Source organism: Anastrepha obliqua, chromosome 2, assembly GCF_027943255.1.
Source record: "Anastrepha obliqua isolate idAnaObli1 chromosome 2, idAnaObli1_1.0, whole genome shotgun sequence".
NCBI classification, from domain to species: Eukaryota; Metazoa; Arthropoda; class Insecta; order Diptera; family Tephritidae; genus Anastrepha; species Anastrepha obliqua.
The window spans coordinates 78,398,053-78,419,471 of NC_072893.1; positions in this window are offsets into that span (position 1 = coordinate 78,398,053).

A 21,419-nucleotide genomic window follows, 5' to 3' on the forward strand; every position below is an offset into this window, starting at 1 on the left:
CCACCATATAGCCCTGACCTTGCACCATCGGACTACCATTTGTTTCGGTCAATGCAGAACTCCCTTAATGGAGTAACGTTGGCTTCAAGAGAAGCCTGCGAAAATTACTTGTCGCAGTTTTTCGCCGAGAAACCACAAAAGTTTTACACTGATGGAATAATGTCTCTAGAATAAAAATGGCGAAACATATAAATATAAAGCAGAGAAAGAGTTAATAAATAGATCGGGAAAACAAAACAATTGGATTTCACTTGGCAATCACATTCCATTTTTAGAACTATAACAATTGTGAATTACCTTTTTGTATTTACCCACTTCTAGTCGTCTTAATAGATTCTGTAATGGAATTCCAGAGCCTCACAGCATTCATCAAAACGCCTTGATTAGGATAAGTAATATTTGGGTACAATCAGACTTGGATGCCTATTCGATTTCATCAATCTTATTTTCATGTTAAAGTATTTAGAGTTTTTAATTCAATTAGCTTATAAAGCGTGATAAATTTAGAGATGTCGGGTTCAAAATTGAGTTAAAACAACGGAAACTTAAACTGACTTGGCAATCTTTTTTATTTATATGTTCATTCATGATCGTTTTTTAGATAGTAGTTTTTACAGATAATCCCTTTCAAATGTTGGCTCCGTAATTCGGGCATCCATAAATACTAATTTTGAATGACTCGCTGGAGGACTTTGTCCGGTATCTCGTGAATAACTTTAGTAATGCTGGCTTCCAAAGCAATGTAATGCTGGCGTAATGCGTAACATTATTAGAGCCAAGCTTACAAAATGAGAGTATGTTATGTTATAATGGCGTAAGCCACGCTGAAATTCTTAATCTACATAAAACAGTATACACGTTACTTACAACTTTATTTATATGGTTAGAACAGTTTACCACAGAATTAGTAACAAAGCTTAAATTTATTACCTTGCCATGAAACATCAGTGCACGGTGCAAACAACTTTTGCAATTTCTTCCACATGTACCAAACTGTTACTAGTGGGCAACACATATAACTTGGCCGCATTAATGCTAGGGTAATTATCGTAGACCCATTGTGAAATTGCAAACGGATTGTTATCAATTTTAGAACGCAATTCCTGAACTAAACAAATTCAAATACTTACCAGACACTTGAAAGATTACGTTAACAATTATATCAGCTACAACTGCGCTGCTTTCGAGAGCGTCAAGCTAAGCCTTAGCAGCGAACAATTCACAGCGAATAGTAAGCACCACAGCACACGCATTCTCAACTGAAGTGATTCTCTTTTCAATGGGTGCCATGGACAATTTCAAATGTGCGGCTGCTGAAGCCAGTTCAGCAATTTTCTGTATAACCCTCTCTTCTGTATCTTTCATTACTGCAGTCGACTATTCAATTATCGAGTCTCTCTACTGCTCCAGTTTCTTCTCCAACCTATCAAATAACATTGATGCGGGCGTGAGAACGGAAGGTTGCTGGTTTTTTACTGGATTTTTTCGTGTTGATGATGTTTGCTTTGTTAATTAACAAACAGGAAAAATTGCGTTATTAGTCACAGCGCACAGCGTTCACATATACCAATATGTTAGCAAATATTTGCAAAATTCGAATATTTACGTGGATAACTGCAAATATAATATTAAAGAGCACCGCAAAAACATATCTCACTAGAATGGCATAGAACTTTGACATTTTCTGGTTAGGGATAGTTAGAACTAATTATGCTTCAAGTATTCTGATTTCTGGAAGTTTGACAGAATTTAATGCGCTTTTAAACCATTTTATCTTAGATTTTTCTTCCACAAAGTATTACTTCGAAATGCTACTAAACGAATTATTTAACTAGATTCTAAGTATTCTCTAATATTCTTTCTTCGTAATTTATTTTTTTATTTTATTCTTCCTATTTATTTTATAAATCTGTCTGTTGACATTAAATCGCTTAATGGCCATTGCCAAAAGAGATAAAATTAAAATAAACGAATACAATTTAAATAATATACAATTATTAATTGTAAACAATCAGTTCAACTAGTTTTACATATTATATTTATTCTTTTATATCATTATATCATTCATTAGGTCGCTTGATTGAGTTCTCTTTAGACGTCTTTTAGTTTTTCTTCCACTTTCTATAATTTGTTGATTTCTAAATTATTGTGTTGAGTATTTTGTTAAAGTGCCTTGTTCGTCGAGTGTTGCTATATTAAAAGTCATATGGATGTTATCATTTCTCGTGTATCTCTCAGATATGGTAAAAATTCGAAAAAAGAGACTTTTTTCTAAGAAAACTTTTAAATTTATTGATCTACAAATTTTTACACATATTATGTTATCGTTTAACTGTATTTTAAGACTTAGTATTAAAAAAATATTTATTTGGAAAGGAGCTACAGATGATCTCCGGGAGCTCCTCTCAAAAAAGACGTTTTGCGGTGACCACTATATCTCTGAACTGGATCCTCTGAAATTAAAAAACCAAACGCATTTCATGAAAGTAATGTTAAGTCTAGTAATTAAAAGAAGAAATAAGCAAACTAAGCATTTCTGACAAAATGGCGGTTTCTCAAAAAAAGCAATCGATTTTTGACCAAAATTTCGGCCTTAAATTGTTTATAAAAAAAAATATTTATCGGTGATAAAAACTCTTAGACTAAGTACTAAAAAATATATTTAAAAAGCTCATGTTAAAATTTGAGACTAATCGGTTAAGCCGTTTCCGAGTAACGTTGGTCACCGACTTTGAAAACAACATTTTGAGAAAAACGCCCTGCCACTCCGGCCTTGTACTTTCAAGCACTCTGAAATGCCTTTTCAAATTTGCGTGTAACTTCGAAACTATTCAGCGGAACGATATTAAATTTTCTGTGTGTATTATTAAATATATGTACATTGAGAAAAATAATATTGATTTTTTGAAATCTCTAACTGTATATAAACCCTTAAAATAAAATTATAATTTTAAATGCGATTCCAACTTGATATGTAAAGTAATGTATGAAGCAATACTCGCATACCCGATCTCAATAACTGCGGGCGTCAGACAAGGATGCATACTTTCTCCTTTATTGTTTCTAATTGTAATTGCCGAAATTTTACACAATGCAATTGACAAAAATCTCCGAAGAGGTATTTTATGGAATCTCCGAGCCGTTGAGCATCCAAACGATTTGAATTATGCTGACAACATCGTCCTTCTCTCAAGTAAACAGTCTCATTTGTATCCCGAACTCAATGATTTGCGCAGCCAATCTTTAAGTTGAGATCTCTAATAACCAACGGTCAAACCATTGCTGGCCAACAGTTTGAAGAAGTTGAAGAGCTCAAGTATGCTGGCAGAAATGGTGGCGCTTTCACTGATATGACCGAAAGATTAAACAAAGAAAAAGCAGCCTTTTTATATGGTACTCCAAGCAGCTTACGGAGAAAGCGAAAATACGTATTTTTAATGCTGCCCAACATCGACACCTTCGCACAATAATATGCGCTTGGTGGCCAGAAAACTGGACAGAAGGTGCAATCAAGTTCCAATTGGCATCGAAATTCATAAGAGGAAGTGGAATGGCTTCGACATACCCTCCAAAAGTCAGCCCAGGAAATACCAACGATGGTTTTGGAGTGGAACCCACAAGGGTATAAACGCAGAGGTAGACCAGAAGGATCCTGACGGCGCAGCCTGCACGACTAAATAATCCGCAATGATTTTACCTGGGTTCAACGAAAGAAATAAGTAGAAATCATTTACTTTTTCTCACTGTGCGCCACATAATCGGCGCCTAAGCAAACTATAATAATAATAATAATTAAAATGAAATAAGTAAATTATAATTGAAATTTATTTTTGATTGAATTGCTTAGCATTAATCTGTTTTTCATGACCTGTAAGAAATATTTATTTATATTAGAATAAAAAATCAAATACGACAATGTAAGTTTTTACAACAGAGGCACTCATGTATCTGTATGTAATGCTTTTTTATATTGAAGAGAAAACCAAAACAAAAACGTTCAAATATATCCATATTTACTAAAATTTATCTTTTCAGTATTTCTTTTTTTTGCCATAAATAGGAATTCTTCCGTCACCATTTCCAATGTATCGTAAGAAGTTGCAAATTCCAGAAACTCCCCGGACTATATTTCAAAAATTTCGGGATTTTAGGCAATTACAAAATACCGATATAACGAGATTGACACCACTACTCCAGGTGTAGCACTTGCATTGCATGCCTTGCGGCGGCGGCGACGATGCAAGTACAACATTTTAGTGTGAGGTTGAGACTGTGTGACACTATCAGAGTAACTGCCACCTTTTCATTTTGCTCTTACTCTTGCCGGTTCTGATTTGTGCTTAGAAATTTTCTTTGGCACAACTAGAGCAGAACTCAAGCAAAAGCGAAATAAACGCTTCAAGTAATTCCTTTTGCTATATGAGGACTATGGGATTTCGTAATGCGAAACATGTACATATTTTAATTAGTTGCAGTTAAAGTAAAAATCTAATTTTAAATAAGTTACTTAGTGGAAAGTTGAATAAAAAAGTCATAAAAGTTCAATCACTCATAAATTGAAAGCGAAGGTAATTAGTTAATCTGTTGATTTGCATTGTGGCACCGGTGACGGGCGAAGCCAAAAGACTTCGAAGCTACAAACTCCCCAAAGTTTGACCAGCTTGAAATACGTATGATACATAAGTACGACAATATAGGTTATTCACCACCAAAAAATGGTCCAAGTCCAACCAAATCGAGTTTCAGCCAATTTTATAAATATTCAGCTGAAACCGAATTGTCCAAGAGTACAAAAAATGGGCAATTACTTGTATAATGCCCCACACTTTGTCCAAAAGGATGAAAGCAGGAACAGAGGGCTGTATCCCACACTGAAAATCACATCCTCCAGAGATTTACATTATTTAAGTAATTTGTTGCTTAAGTTGTGTAATTTCGCGAAAAGTTAGTGATGCTAGACAAAAAATTTTCAAATACATTAAACAATTTTTTATATAAAATATAGCAAGCCCATATTTTGATATTTGCCTGCATTTAGAGCTTATGGATTTTTATTTTTTGATAATACTCATCAATCCAACTTGGGCTGTGCTGTCCATAGTATTTTTGTGTAGAACTCTTTTCCGCATAAGCGCTTTTCATTCATCCTAACTAAAACGAGAAAAATCGGATCTTTGAACTAACATTTAAAAAAAATTTTGGGTACAACCAAAAAAAATTGTTTTTGTTTCTAATCTTTAATCTCTCGCTTTGAGCGAGAAGAGGATCATTTGTATCCTGTACGACAAAATGATGGGTCTTATATAATAAAACGTAACAATGAGATCAAAAAGTTAATAAATGGGCAAAACAAAGGGCGCTTCGTGAAAACAAAACGTTTTTGATAGTTAGGACATGTATTGCCAATGAATGACAACATAATTGCAAAGACGATTTTTAACTCTCTTACTTTAGGCAGCAGAAAGCTCAGACGACCGCTAAGAAGATCGAGAGATGATATGGAAGACGACCCGCGTAGTATGAACGCACGAAGAAGCCATGAAATGAACAGACACGTATGTAGCATTGATTTACCCCGAGCTGTAAATGCTATATTGATGATGATGTATCTTTAACATCGAACATCTCGTAAACGATTAGGTTTTGAACATCACGCCATGTTAAAAAATTAATTAGAAATGACCCATACAATAATGATGTTAAATGACAAAAATCTTAAATATACTTGTTTGGATGAATCAACCTTTTGTTTTGTAACGAATGATTGGTGCGAGCGGGACACATCGCAAGCCGACTGGCAACCATAACGAGCGCATGATATACCAGTGAAAAAATGTGAATTCGCCCTGATAGCGACAGCACATTGTTATTAAGCACATATATATATATTTATAAACAGTTTCTACTTTATACTTGCTGTACATGGAAAGCCACCAAATCCATCACTAAGAGCCTTAGGGTTTTATAAATCGCTGCCTGAGGAGCATCTTCCGCATTTTTTGGCCCAAAACAATTTCGAATTCAGATCTATTGAAAAAGGTGCAAATGAAGTCAGCAAAATGCTCATAAAACGTCAAAAATGGAGATGGATTGGGTACACTCTAACGATGCTTGCATTGCACGAAAGGTATTGGAGTGGAACCCTCTCACGAATCTTGGTCGCAAGCTTGGTAGACTAAGAGGAAATTGGAGGCGAACATTTGAAAGGGAAGCTTTAAGCATCGGAAAGAGCTTGAACCAATTGAAGTATATAAGCAAAATTCATCCTTCGTGCGAAGGACCTGAAGAAGAAGAAGATATAAGCAGAGGTGCAGGCGCATAGGGTATTCAGTCATAGGCTGAGCGTGCAGGCGAGTAAACGAGAAGTAATTTAGTCGTAAAGTGAACGTGTACATTTTAAGTTAAGCAACTAAGTATTGGAAATAAAGTAAAACAAGTTGTGTTGTGATTAATTTGTGACTTTTATTTCATAATCCAGTAAGCGAACTCAAAGGAATTTTTGTAAGCGATTTATTTGGATTTTAACGTAACCAAATTCGTAACAGTATTACTGATTCTTAAAAAACAGGGAACTCCGTTGGATAGGACTAACTACAAACACTGTAAAGTGAGTGCTACACGCGTTCTTAACGAGCTGCCGGAAGAGGACTTCCACCACAGTATCGAAAACGATTTCTCATGGATGCATGGATTCTCATTGCAATTACATTACATTCTGCCAAAAAAATATCGGGAATTGTTCATTTAAAAAGCACGATTTTCGTTCCCAATGGTTTTGCGGTAAATAAAAATATTACTTCAAATTATGCGACGTTTGAGAGAGAATGTAGGAGTGCGTAGGGCACGGGCCGATTTGTGGAAAGAAAACTACATGGATCTTGCACCGTATCACAAGGTGCATATTGTGAACACTTTTTTGACCAAAAACTCGACAAATATCATCGAACAACCACCGTATTTACCGGATTTAGCCCCCTGAGACTTTTTTTCTTTTCCCAAAACTTAAGTTGCCACTCCGCGGACCCCGTTTTAAGTCGATAGAGGACATTAAGGAGAATTCACTGAATGAGCTGAACAAGATCTCTTTAAACGCGTTTAAAAGGTGCTTTGATCACTGGACTAATCATTGGCATATGTGTATTGCTTCGAATAGAGCCCATTTTGACGGCGATAAAATCAATTTTGATGATTCAACAATTATTTTGCGTTTTATTGAACAGTTCCCGGTACTTTTTTGACAAAATGTATCTATGTATCAAACATAAATAGCAAGAAATGAACTGAACTCTTTGAGTTCTATCGCAATAGTAAAAAGAACTCGCCCATGTAATCCAGTTTCAAAACCAAGAAAATCGAGTATAAGATCAATATATAAGTGATATACATTGTCAATTGCTTTACCTGAAAATATTACTAGGTAGAATAGGTGTAAGTTAATAAAAAAATTATAAAAATGAGAATATAATTTTTTATGGTTATGATATAATATATTTTTTAAGTGCTAAAATTTTCTCTCCAATGTATTGTTTACTCTTATCTAAAATGTATCAAATTTGGAGACAAATTGTGCAACTCATTTGGAAGATTATAATTGTTTGAAATATTTCCCAAAACAGTTCTCAAACCTGCTTAATGCTAATTTTTTTAAAGCTGAATTTTGCTTATTCTTAATAACTCCATATTGACAGCAATCACTGAAAAGCCGACGCAATACGTGAAGCTGCATCCGCTCTATGCTTATATCCGTATGGCCTTTTCTGTACGACTGAATATGGATGGATACGTAGCATATGTTTATATGTACATACATCTATCTTTGTTTTATGTTTCTCTGTGCAATTGTGAGTAGTTTCATCATCATCAGCAGCACGAAGAACTAATTTCGTGCTCCTAATAGTATTTCAATCCGTATAATGGCCATAACAAGGGATTCAGTCAATATACGAAAATGCACTTAATGGATTTAAGGGAAAAAGCAAAACAAAAAGTGAAGCGCCATTACTTTGAAACCACAAAAAGGGCATCGCCGTATTCGAATATATAAGAAAATTTTGACAAAAAGAACAATAAGGATAATGCGAAAAATGAAAATCGATGGAAGTGAGCATACTAAAATTAAAAAAGAAATTTTGCTATACAAAGCGTTACTCTTCGCACTTGCACCACCAATACTTCCACACTCAACGTACAATACGCCTTTCTCTGTGTCCTGCCTAGCTGCTGCTTTTGTATTCCATTGTATGCATGCGTTCCTGTCAGTTATTGGTAGATTTTGACTTCATTCCATTCAACGCCTCTCTTCTTCGTATTCATTCTTCTTCTCTTCATATTAACATCTACTCAAATTAAAGGGCCAGAATGGAAATTCTTTACATATTATAAATATATATAAGTATATATAATGGGCGCTAACATCTTTTCTGGATGTGTTTGGCCGAATTCCTCCTCCTATTTGTGGCGTGTGTCTGTATGTTGGATCACAATTGCAGAGACCTACAGTTTTAAACCGACTCAAATGTTTTTTTATGATCAACTTTTTTATGGCAGAAATACACTCGGAGTTTTGTCATTGCCTGCCAAGGGGCGACCGCTTTTAGAAAATACTTTTTCTATGAATTTGTTTCATGCAAAGAGATACGATCCTACGCACTTCCGAGTGGTAGTCATGCACCAATCATTCGGCTATGGCGGCTGCCCAAGAAATGGAAATTCTTTGGATGAAGTAAAAAAAAAATTTAAATAAAATAAAAATCGATTGTAAGCGTGGGGTGTGTGTATTTATGGTAGCCAAAATAATTCTCGTTAATGCACCACATTCTTCAGTAAACAAAAAAATGCAAACACCCACACATACAAACTTATAAATATATACCATATATAATGATAGCGCCGCTATAATACGATTGTGTGATTTAAACCGTTGCCAGTTGGCTCTGGGTCGTTACTAGCTGGCAGGCAGAATGCCATTAAAGCAACTCGCAAAGTGGCATTACAAGTAGTTGCACATTTAATGTTGTTGGTGTATTCATTTTTTAAGGTTATTTAAGTGTTATGAGGTGAATAGATAAAATTATAATAAAAAAGTGCAAGCAAATTCGCGGTGAGGTAGAGCAGTTTTGAAAAATAAATTGGAATTTATACTTTTTTATTAAGATTTTTGTGGTAGCGTTTTAATAAATGCATCAACCGGAGCGAGTTCAACATAGCGATATCAATAACCTTACTAACAGTCGAAGTTTGATAGTAATATAGGTGAGAATATGGCTTCTGTTGCCGCAATTAGGCAACGTATTCCAGTAAAATGGGCAATCGACGCAACTCAGCATTTCGTAAACCCGCACTAAACTGGCCTTGAGAGACATATGATCATAGAATTAAATAATCGATATTTTCTTCCCTGAGTTGCTCTGCCAGCCTTTTCAGTTCAGGGTCGATGTCATTAGGCTGCAATTTGTGCCCATTCTACTTTTTCTAGGCAACGTAGATATCACAAGATGATAACTTACTAATCAGTGCAACGGATGCACTAACAGCAGTATGTGAATGCAACATGCAGACAGGAAATTAGTTTTTTCTTACGGCAAAGGCGTTGCTGCTCTAAAAATCGTCCCGTCAGACCGCTTCACAGTACCCCGAACGTAGCCAAAAATACAAAATTCGAAAGTGTGTCAAGAAAGTGTTTTTAAATGTCTATTTTCGGCATCATTTGCTAAGATGATTTTATATACCGTTATCTCGCTGAGTTGTTACACACGCATTAGCCATCAATGACTCATAAAATTAACCCAAATCCTACATAAATTCTAAAGAACGCAAAAATGCCTGGAAGACGGGCATTGCTTGAGGTGACTCAGTCAATCTATTATTACTATAGGTACAATAGGAAAAGTTTGCAAGAGTTATGAGAATATTTTATTTAACCCGAAAAACTATATACTACTACTACTATATACAACTACTTTTTTGCAATTGTTTCTACATTAAGTCGCTCCTGTAAGTAATGGCGATCACTTTGATCCCAGAATTATTAAAATCGGTTCATTTTTGACTAAGTTATGGGCATTTAAAAAAAAAGTTTCTTATATAATTAAAAAGAATCGATTTTGAAAAACAAAATTTGCCGATAACTCTTGAAAAAAAATTTTTTCGGGCGAACAAAAAAATACGTGTCTCATTATTTTGACCAGAGAGCAACATATTTGAGTAACATCGAAATCGGAGAACATGACCCGAATAGCCCAGTTGAATTGAAATGGAAAGCATCAGGGGGTATGCATCATTAGAAGCCACCCTAATAGTGGCACCGATTTCCTTGGTCAATTACCATTTGGGTGGAAATTGTAACCGTTTGCCTTAAGGGAATGTAATATACGAGCGCGCTAAAGCAGTATTTTGCACTGATTTTTCACCAGTTCGCACTTGAACATAAAATTAATGGAATCCCACCATGAAGATTTCAGATATTGCATAATCTCAGCTATTAATAAACAAATAAGGGAAAAATCTGTGGGATTTTTTGATCAAAAATTACAAAAGGCAAAAATTGCTTCCAAAAATGCTGAGCAAACATTTGTTTTTTTAAAGGCGTTTTCAAACAATTTATTTTTCCATAAAAAATAAAAATGTTAATCTTAAACAAAATAGAAAACATTTCACTTTGAAAAGTTGTATAGCAACGTTTTCTACACTGAATAAATCTTCAAATTTCAAATGAGTTTAGTTATCTTCCAAATATACTCATATACTTAAAAAAAATTCTGAGTAATTGGTCACAATATTCCACACGCAAATTGATTTTTGTACAAGGTGGCGCAAAATTAATCACCCTCCGAAAGATTTATAATTTTTACAAATTGTGCGTACGTCTATTATATTTGGCCCTTGTGAACCAGGCAGCTGCAGTATACAAACAGACAAGCAAAAGGACGCGTAAAGGTCAAAATAAAGATTCCCATCGCTCAAAAGTCATTTCTTTTGTACATCGAACGGAACATTTAATATTTTGGATTAATTAAACTGTGAACTTTTTTTAATACAAAATTATACAAAACCTTTTCTGTATTTTAGCTTTAAGAAAACAAGAAACGATTCCGCGACGGAGTTTTGAAAAGTGTGGAACATAGCACACGTAGACGATTCCAATTTGTGGCTACTCTGCCAGATTGGTCAATATCCAGCATCTCTGTGATTGTAGAGCGCCTTCAGAGAAGTGTTTTATTAAAACTTACTCAAACTAGATATTCAGTGCGCTACTAAAGATATTCGTATTAAGCTTCTATTAAAATCTTTAGTGTGCACGCGACTAAACATTTATTTGTTTTCTTCTAGCGAAAACCTTAGCCAAATTATTGCTGCTATGTGTACATACATTACAATTATAAGTGAACCTGTAAATATAAGCATGGCGCATGAATGCTCTCACTATATGTGTATGTATGTATGTGTCTATTATGATTACCTATGTGTGTTAAAATATATTCAACGAACCAGTGAGATTTATCAACATCAGCCATCAGTGACATTTTGCACTCTATTACGGTGCCATAAGGTCTTTCGCCTTTGAAGAAGCTAAATACAAACAGATACGCATACATATGCGCTTAAATATTTAAGTTCGCACACACCGATAGTCGGACGTGCATTATCTTTGTAACTACATATGTACACGTGTGTTCACAACAATAGCACCGCGAAATATTGCAAAAATGTTGACTATTTATTTATTTCTCTTTAAATATTTTATTATTATGTTTTTATATAAATTAATAGTTCATACTATATCAAAGTTTTTCACTTTGTACAAAACTTAGAAAAGGCTAAAATTTTCTTTATCAAAATTTAAAAATTTTTAGTCAGAATTTTTAGAAAAATTCCCTGGTATGCAGTTTTTTAGCCTATTCAATTTTAATACTAAAGTCGGTTACAAAGTTTTAAAAAATTCTCATCAAAGTTTTCAACTATTTATCGCAATTTTTAGAAAATTTTGAAATATGAAAGTTTTATCAAATCGAGATGGTTACACTAATAAAAAAGTAGTGGTTCTACAAGTGGTGTATCAAAATGGTATCTTTTATGCTAATTGGGTCTGGGCTGTGTCGCTCAGACAACACCAACCAACCATGAAAGTTTTACATGGCGCAAAAATCGCGTTAATCTTCGTAATTCATTTCTTTTTTGTTTTTCCTGGCAATCTTGTGGCTTTCTCTATGCAAATCTAATCTAATCCAGCAATTGGTATATGGAGGAAAATGCATAACAATGCCGACCCCTAGAGATGGCTTTCACCCCAAGAAGATTCTAATGTATATTTAGTGGTATATGGCAGGTATTTTTTATTATGAACTTCTGGAACCAAACCAGACAATAACTGCTGATTATTATTCCCATCAGCTATCAAACCTGAATGAGGCACTTAACAAAAATCGACCGTGTTTAGTGAATAGACGCAAAGTTTTGTTTCACCACAACAACGCAACTGAACGAGCTCGGATGGGAGCTCAAGCCGCATCCACCATACTCTCCGGATATTGCACCTTGTGATTATCACCTTTTCCGTTGACTTCAATCCCATATGAGTAATAAGAACTACTCCTCAAAAGAAGCTATAAAAAGGGATATCGAAGCGTATTTGGCTCCAAGGGCAAACGTTGGGAAGACATTGTACATAATGACGGAAAATATATTATTGATTAATAAATCTTTTTTATTAATTTTAAAACCACCTTTAAAAAACGCACGAACTTATGGACTGACCTGATATACCTATAGCATTCGTCATAAATAAAGATTCATCGTATTATACTTAAAATATGAAAAAAAAAAATTATTCTTCACATAACAAAAGCGCGACTTCATCCAATTGATTCTATTTCAATGTACATTTCTTCAACTGTACTAATTATGAATACCCATATGTCATACGATTTACATTTAAATTTTCTTTAGACACCACAGGTTGCGTATACGCCCTGCTGCTCCTACACGTGTGAGCGGATTTCAAATTTTGGCGGATTTGTCTTTGCATGTTCAGTGCGCACATACATTTCTATTTATTCAATACCCAATACATTTGCACACCCAGCATTTTTCTAAAAATTCTTACTAAAAAGTTTAAATTTTGATAAAGTTGTTTTGGAATTTTTTTAAATTTTATATAAAGTTTGAAACTTTGCGTTATATAGTTTTTGTTGTAGAATGAACTACATTTTATTAAAAAAATAGAAAAAGTTAAATACAAAATACGTAAATAGTCAAAACTTTTCCAATATTTCGCGCTGCCATTATTGTGAACACTGGTGTATATTCCTACCGTTTTGGCCTCTTTACTTAGTTAGCGTAGACTAGGTTGAGTGATTATACTTATTTGCACACATACATATGTAAAATAAAGCAAGTGTGTACTATAAATGACTTGCCTTTGTTAGCTTGGAAAAGTTTTATTTTATTTTATTCCATTTTTCGTACTTTTTAATACAATGCAGCTGGAAAGATAGTAGACATACTAACATAATATCGCATAAGCGTATACAAACTGGCACTTAAGTAAGTTAGATTTATACGTAAGTTAGTATCTTCGGCACGAACTCGAACAACCAAAGCAGTAAAACGTGCCCTTAGCTATTTTCTAATTCAATTACCTGTTTAATTGGGTCGATTGAAGTTAATTAAATTAAAATCAAGTTTTCTCCAAAAAACCAAGAAAACAAAAACAAATAAGAGAAGACACAATAGACATGATTGAATTTGTGAAAATGTATACTAATTGATTTGCATGCGGTCAAAAGTTAGATGAAAATAATTAGCAAACTTGTTTGAAAGACTTGTTAATTCTTCAGAGCGGTTTAGGCAAATTGCATTGGTTATATTTATATGAATGAAATATTCAAAGTCGAGTAAGTATCAATAAATTTGCAACATGGTACCAACTGTAATGAAAGTTTGACTTGACAGACCGTTGTACTTCTTTAATTTGGCAAAAACGACTTAAAATTAACTTAAAAACGAGGTAAGCTTAAATTCTCAAGGAGGTTTTGACTAAATACCCCAAGGCCTTCAACGATGGGCAATCAACAAGAGAGGCGATAAAAAGCACAGATGGCATAAAATTTTAAGAAATTCAAATATTTATATATTTTTTTTAGCGCTTTTAGTCTAATAAAAGTACCGAGCAATTAAAAAAAGCAAAACTGTGTACTCATACCTCTAAAACGAATTCTGATGTCCCCCAATTTGGGTCGAACTTTTTAGTTTCTTTTCTATAACTCACTTAAATTAATTTTTTCATTTAATATACATATGTTCTGACTAAATAAATTTCTTAAGAGAAAAAATAGATATTATTATAAATAAATAATAAATATTATTATAAATAAATAAAAATCAAGAAAAAACATAGACATTTAGCTGATTTTTTCATGTAAAGGCCAAAAATGGTGATATTTTTAAATTGGGGGACATCAGAATTCGTTTTAGAGGTATGGTTCCTTCGGCAAAGTTTCTAATTTTGATCCCTAGAATACGATTTTCACACAGCAATGAGCGATTTTTAAATCGACCCGCCCTGGTACATATATATGTTTATATTTTTTTCCTTTAACTCCTATTGCAGTATCGCGCGTCAACTAAGTCTCTTTGCCAGCGGACACGGTTTCGAGCTGTATATCCCAGTTTTGTTCACGCAAGACCAAGAGAATTCATTTCAGCTTTTGTGGCTCCAAGTAGTACGTGGCCTACACACTACATACTCGCTGAGCTTGTTAGTAGAGTTTCCAACGGGATTTCCTAAGCATATGTGCTATCCACTGCCACTTCCGTTTTCGAGTTTCAGTCCCATGTCAAATTTGTTAACTCGCAAGTTGCAACGACTAATTGAAAAAAAATATTAAATATAACACAAGGAGTAAAGCTTAAGTTCATTATTTAAAATTTTTTTGGGGACAAAATATCGAGGTGGAAAGAACTTGAGCGCCTTTTAAGTTCACACAGCTTTCGTTGTAGCAGTTTAACTAGTGCAGCCAGGTATGGTAAAGTCACCGTCTGTCATAATCAATCTCATACATGGGTAGTTCCCAGAAACATGACATTTCAACAGAATATATTGAATATGTCGGAGTCGATTCTGGATAGGAAGAAGTTTAATCTACTACAATATACAGTTACGACAAAGTAATGCGGTTCTCACCAGGTACCTGAAGTTCTTCACCTTATAATGGATAGTGGTTGGACTGAGTTAACGGCATTCGAGAGCTGGAAGTTAAAGAAGATGGTGAGTGAGACCCGATGAATACCATTTGAGGCATGTCTATACTTATATGCTGAGAGTCCAGTGTGTAGATGTTGTATTAGGACCCGGATTTCATCAGTGAAGTCAAGGAGATGTCTATTGACATGCCTAAGGAGTGGCTTAACCTCCCTCAAAACAGCATCCTTTATAATCGGTGTATTATGGCTATGAAGCGTTCAAAGTCTATAAAAAACACCTCAAGTTTGGACAAAAACCTTCCGAGGACGTTAAATTTCAATCCGCTAAAACTACTGGGACAGTCAATAGTGCCAGAAATAATCGAGCCGAAGATTCTTCTATTACTCAGGAGCTGGTCGGAGAAAGAGACATAAGGGCGTACTTTTTAAATGCATTCTCAAAGGATTTCAGCCGATTGATATGTACTTCATAAAATTAAACTTATACCGAACAAATGTATATACCTATGTAAGGTTTTAAAAGTAAATAGATTGAGGAAATATTTATTATTCTTATTCTTGATTGGCACAATAATCACTCAAGCGATTTGGGCCGAGTTTAAAAAAGCGCGCTTTCTTCGCTTCTTTCTCAGTTGGTCACACCAAGTGAAGCAAAGTTCCGGCTCCACCTGATCTTTGCAACGCAGAGGAGGCCTTCCTCTGCTACACTCAGCTGGTAATGTATCGAATACTTTCAGAGCCGAAGCGTTTGTATCCATTCGGACGGCATGACCTACCCTACCAAGCCGCTGCATCTTTATTACGTCATTGTAGAAGGACGTCAAGACGCATACCACAAATAGGAAGGAAACTCAGTCAACCACTCAAAAAGAGTGTAATAGATAAAATCAAAAGAATACAGAGATATTTAACCTCATTAAGCGAATTTAACATTGCAAATTTTGTAAACAGTTCGGAGTGAAAAGCTGAAAACCTCGACACTTTATAATTTATAAATATATTGAAAAGTAAAGAGCTCAAATTGAGTGCCCTGCAATATCAACAAATTCATAAGCTAATATTCAGCTTTTAATTAGCTTAAGCAAAAGATAACGTAAATATTTTCTTATCGCACAGTGTAATGGGTACAAATTTATGGCTATATTGCGAAGCATTCAAAATAGTAGTGAAGTAAAGAAGCATGGCTATATGTATATATATATTTTTTTTCATCTAAACAAAATAGAGCATAAAAAGTTAATTGCATAACATTTTTAGTAAAATCAAAGTCTACCACTATATTGCAATAACCATTTACCGCTTAGACAAACAGAATTCATAATATGGTCACGAATTCAGTAGTAAGCCATAAGAAAATTTCTTAAACTCTAACATTTTTGAAGTTCTTGAGAAAGGAGGAACACAGATTTGGTTTTGCTCGGATGACCTCCCATCTAACCTCAGCGTGGATGGTGCCTTGATACCTTCGATCTCTTATAGCATACATACATATATCAGAAAATGTGTAATAAATGCAATGCACTTGGAAATTTGGCATTTCTGGCCTTAACCGAATACTATTAGTCACAAAAAAAAAAAAAAAACAAAAAACATTTTCTGTAAATTGAGGATATTATAATCACGGTAGTCCTTGGCCCCAGTATCTAATGTCGGTACTCGTCTAAACTTTCTGATACTGCACAATTATATACGTATGCACTTTTTCAGTTACATTTGTATGCCTGCTTCTATTTTTTCATATAAAACCAAAAACCTATAAAGCAACGCTTTTTATTTACATTTTGCTATTTATATTTGTGTGAGTGTAGTTGACAAATAGTATCCGATGAATAACAAATGCATGAGTGTAAAATAAACAAACACCAAATATATGTATTAGTAATACTTATGCAAATAGATAAATAACATTGTGAGTGAGCAAGTCTCGGCGCCCTGTCATTTGGCCTAACGTATTGATATATGTATGTATAAACAAGGACAAATATTTAGCAGACTAACTGAAAAAAGAGACTGCACTCATTTTATGTTCTTTCGAAACACACTGTAAAAAATAAAGATCATAGGAAAAAAAGGAATTCTTTGTCATTGCAACAGTAGAGCGTTTCGATGTCAAGTGATCTAAGTATTTCGGACAGGGTCTTTAATTTTTCTGAAAATTGGAATGGCCTGTACAGACTAAACTCTATCGGATTCATAATCTTTGAACTTGCTTTAATAAGGCTTTTGACAATGCAAAATATTGCAGTCGGCAGGGTGTCTTTGCGCAGCAGTTCAAGGTCACTGGAATAAAATACCAAGAAAATAAAGTGTCTGTATTTTCTTAGCTCCACCCCAAGAAAGCTTACTATCATACTACGTATTAACTTGCAAATATTTAATTTTGATTAATAATTAATATTTTTTACTAACTGAGGAAGACTACTTTATTGATTTAGTATCTTAATAGCATTGAAGCTAACGACAGCCTTAATTGATAGTCATAGATAGTCATTAAAACAGTGATCGCTGCGATGACAAAATCGGCCTGTGTACGGTAGTGCGGAGCTAAGATAAATGAATCTTAAATTAACTGAAGGTCTGCACAAAGACGATAAGACGATGAGCGCGCTGATGTGCTCGCCGAAACTATGGTTCATTCATACTACACAGGAGCTTATAATTTTTTAGCTCAATGTAGAAGAATGTAGACTAGTAGTTAAGATATTTTCGATCAATAGGATGGGTTGAAAAATAAAAGGTGGAATAATTTTGATGAAAAAGCTTGTATTGAAAAGAATTTGGCAACGTAAAAACAAAAACTTTTTATATTTTTCTAAAAACTGCCCTTTTTATTATAACTTGGTTATTGGTTATACAATTTTCAACAGCATTACGCCATTATTCTCGTCTTAGGGAGTTTCATATTTTGTTCTTATCTCCTTTTCAGATCGAAAGCCATTGTCACACACATAACTACTTACCCAGAATTGATTGCCCTTCAGATATCCTGTTTTCATCAGCTCTTTATAATTTATTAATAAGTTCGCTTTTCAACTGTATTACTAAATTCATAGACAATGTTTTTGCAACATAGACAATGTTGTACAACATTTACTATCGCATATATATAAAAGTGTCAAAATCCTCTCAATTTAAGTTTTAAAAACAGAGGTTGACTTTCCAACTTTTTCTTTTTGATACGGCAACCAACTCAGTCGAACGCGGTACTGCCCTACACTACCTCATGCAGCAAAAATAGGCCTGGTGTAAAATGAAGCATACTTAGCTTCTACCAAAGAAAATACCAAAGGCCATCCGGAGCACTTCTTTTACCATACCTGAAGATCACAACTAAATTACTTTCGTTACGAATTCCTTCACAAATTAAGTATATCTTAGATCAGAGATTCAGTAATCAACTAAAGCATTGCACCATGAGTAGAATCTGAAGGCCGCAATTTCATTCAATCTCTTCATTCAATCTCCAATGCTGAATACACGTTCTGGCCTATATTTTTAAGATCATTGCTGAGCAGTCATGTTAATCACACCTCGCCTAACGTAACCTTAGCCTTGGGGATCTCTGCTCCAAGGTGCATTTGCATCGTCTTTCATGTGAGTATTTTTTTAGTGTATCCTTATAAACAACTGCTCATAAACCATTATCCTAGGTGTTGATAGCGGGCGAGGCCAGAGCGAAGCAATAAAAAAAAACACAAAAACAAATAAAATGTGCAATGTGAAGAGCAAACAAAATAGAGTGTGTTTGGTGAATGGGGTGGCGACGTTAATGGTGACAGGTGTAAGTGGTGAATATCAGAAAGTTTGTTGAACGATTGAGAACATTGGCCACTGGCCAAATGGGCAAATGTGTTTACGCTCACGTGCATATGCACACCAGATAGGGCGATACTGCACTTAAATATTGTGTGTTGAGTGCATCAGGTTCGTAAGTGCGTGTGTGTGTGTGTCGAGTTGTTATTCCATTTACTCGTATTTAATTTTGGCTATGTCTGTATTGGTATTTGCTTTTGCGGTCACTGCTACAAGTACAAGCCCACTTTGCAAAATAACAATAATAAACAAAATTAAAAACAAATGGGTGCCATGTGTCAGCTCTGGACTAGTACACATATACTCCCACATACAGCACTAAGCAATAAAGTAGAACCAAATTTTTTTAAATTTAAAAATGTAACATTCTTTTAATTTAGAAATATTTACAAGCTTTAACAAATTATACTAACATTTTTTTTAATACATATTTTCTTCCAATAAATACAACAAAATAAATAAATAATATCGGCTTAAAAATGTTGTAAAAGAATTATTTATATTCCATTTTCTACAAAAAAAAATTCAATTAAATTACACATGTTTTATAAACTTTTATTTAAGAAAGTTGGGGCGGTTTCTCATCGTCCCAATAAAATTAATTTAATTTAAAGGAACTTTTCCCAAATTTACTAATACAGAAATTCTCGTTTCTTGTTCAATTTTCCCCAGCTGATAATACAGAGTATTATTAGAGTAGGAAAGTTAAGTTCGTAGCGTCTTTTATTTTACAACGATTTGCTTCCTGCAAAGGGTAAGTATTCATTCGATAGAACTCTTTTTGTTCTACAAAATTATGCTTATTTTCTTTTTGAGTCATTTAATTTGTATTAGTTTTAAGGCTTAGAAATAGGATACCCAGGATGCAAAAATAAACCTTTTTGAATAGAATACCCAGGATGCAAAAATATACCATTTTGTACAACTGCTCTTCTTTGCTTTTCATCGAGACACGTGAATGACACGTTCAGCGAAAGGCCTTCTGAATTCGATGAAGAACGTCTCAAACCACTTTTGAAGGAGAACAGTCACCAAACCAGTCATGAATTGGCGGAAAAATGAGTTGCGATCATAAAACGATGCTCAGTCACCTTCATTCAATGGGTTTCACCGAAAAATTGGGAGCCTAGGTGCCTCACGAACTCAACAAAAAAAACAAAGACAGTCCTCTTCAATTGCTCCTCTTCATCTCGGCCGCCATCAAGCAACACGCGGTCATACGCAGCGTTTTTTGTACCGAATTGTCACGGGAGATGAGAAAATGTGTCTATACTTGTACATCAATATGAAGCAAAGAAAGGAGTGATTAGCTCGAGGAGATACGCCAAAGTTAAGAATCAAGCCGGATCTTCAGCTAAAGAATATCATGATATATATGTTTGGTGGGACTGGGAGGGCATGGTGCACTGGGAAATATTCGAAAAGAATGCCCCGGTCAACAAGAAGCTCTACATTATCCAGCTATACCGCGTGAATGAGGCTATTCGACTGAAAAGACCTGATCGACATGGTCAAACCATACTCCTTCACGACAACGCTCGAATAGGAGATCCTTCAGCAGCTGTATTTTCCAGATCTTGCACCGACTGATTACCATCCTTTTTCTCCCTGTCAAACCATATGAAGTGCGTTACCTTCGATAACAAAGACGTTCTTAAAAACCTGATCTTTCCAACGCATAGGAGGCATTTCTCGTCCTCTGCTATTATCAACTGTCACTACGTCGAATACTTTCAGAGTCGAAATATTTGAATCAATTCGGTTGACATGACAGCTAATTGTTTCATCGTCTGCAATACTCGTCGTCGTCCACGTGCAAAGGTTCGAAATTCTTCCGTTTCAGCGTTTACTCTGTACAATAGGATTGGCATGATGCGTGACTTAAAAAGTCTTAATTTTACAATATAAAAATATAAAATGTGTGACTAACCCTTTGTTTACCGGCGAGAGCAAATGGACTCGAGTGACTCAATATCTGAGTGTATTCTATAGTCCTGTCAAATTATTTAGTTGAATATATTCTGTAATAATTTAACAATATTATTTTTGTTTAAAAATTTATATGACTAATATAAATTTTCCAGTTGGAGCTACCATCCGAACGATGGGTAATGCTAGTTTATTTTTGTAGTAACTAGAGAGCCAACCCAAATTCAAAAACTAATTTCTGTAGATAAAAAATCTCTTGGATAAAGCATTGAATTCTCTAAGTGCGCGAGTAATTTTGTCTCACTTGCAAATTTAGTTTTACAACTTTCCCCATAACAAACGTAGAGATTTCGAAGACTTCTTTGCAGAACAATAAAGCTTTTCCGGTCAAGTAGAAATGGATATCTGCCGATTTTGCCTTCCATACAAATCGTTGCGATCTAATGCACATAAGTGTACTTATAAGTGTTTGCAGT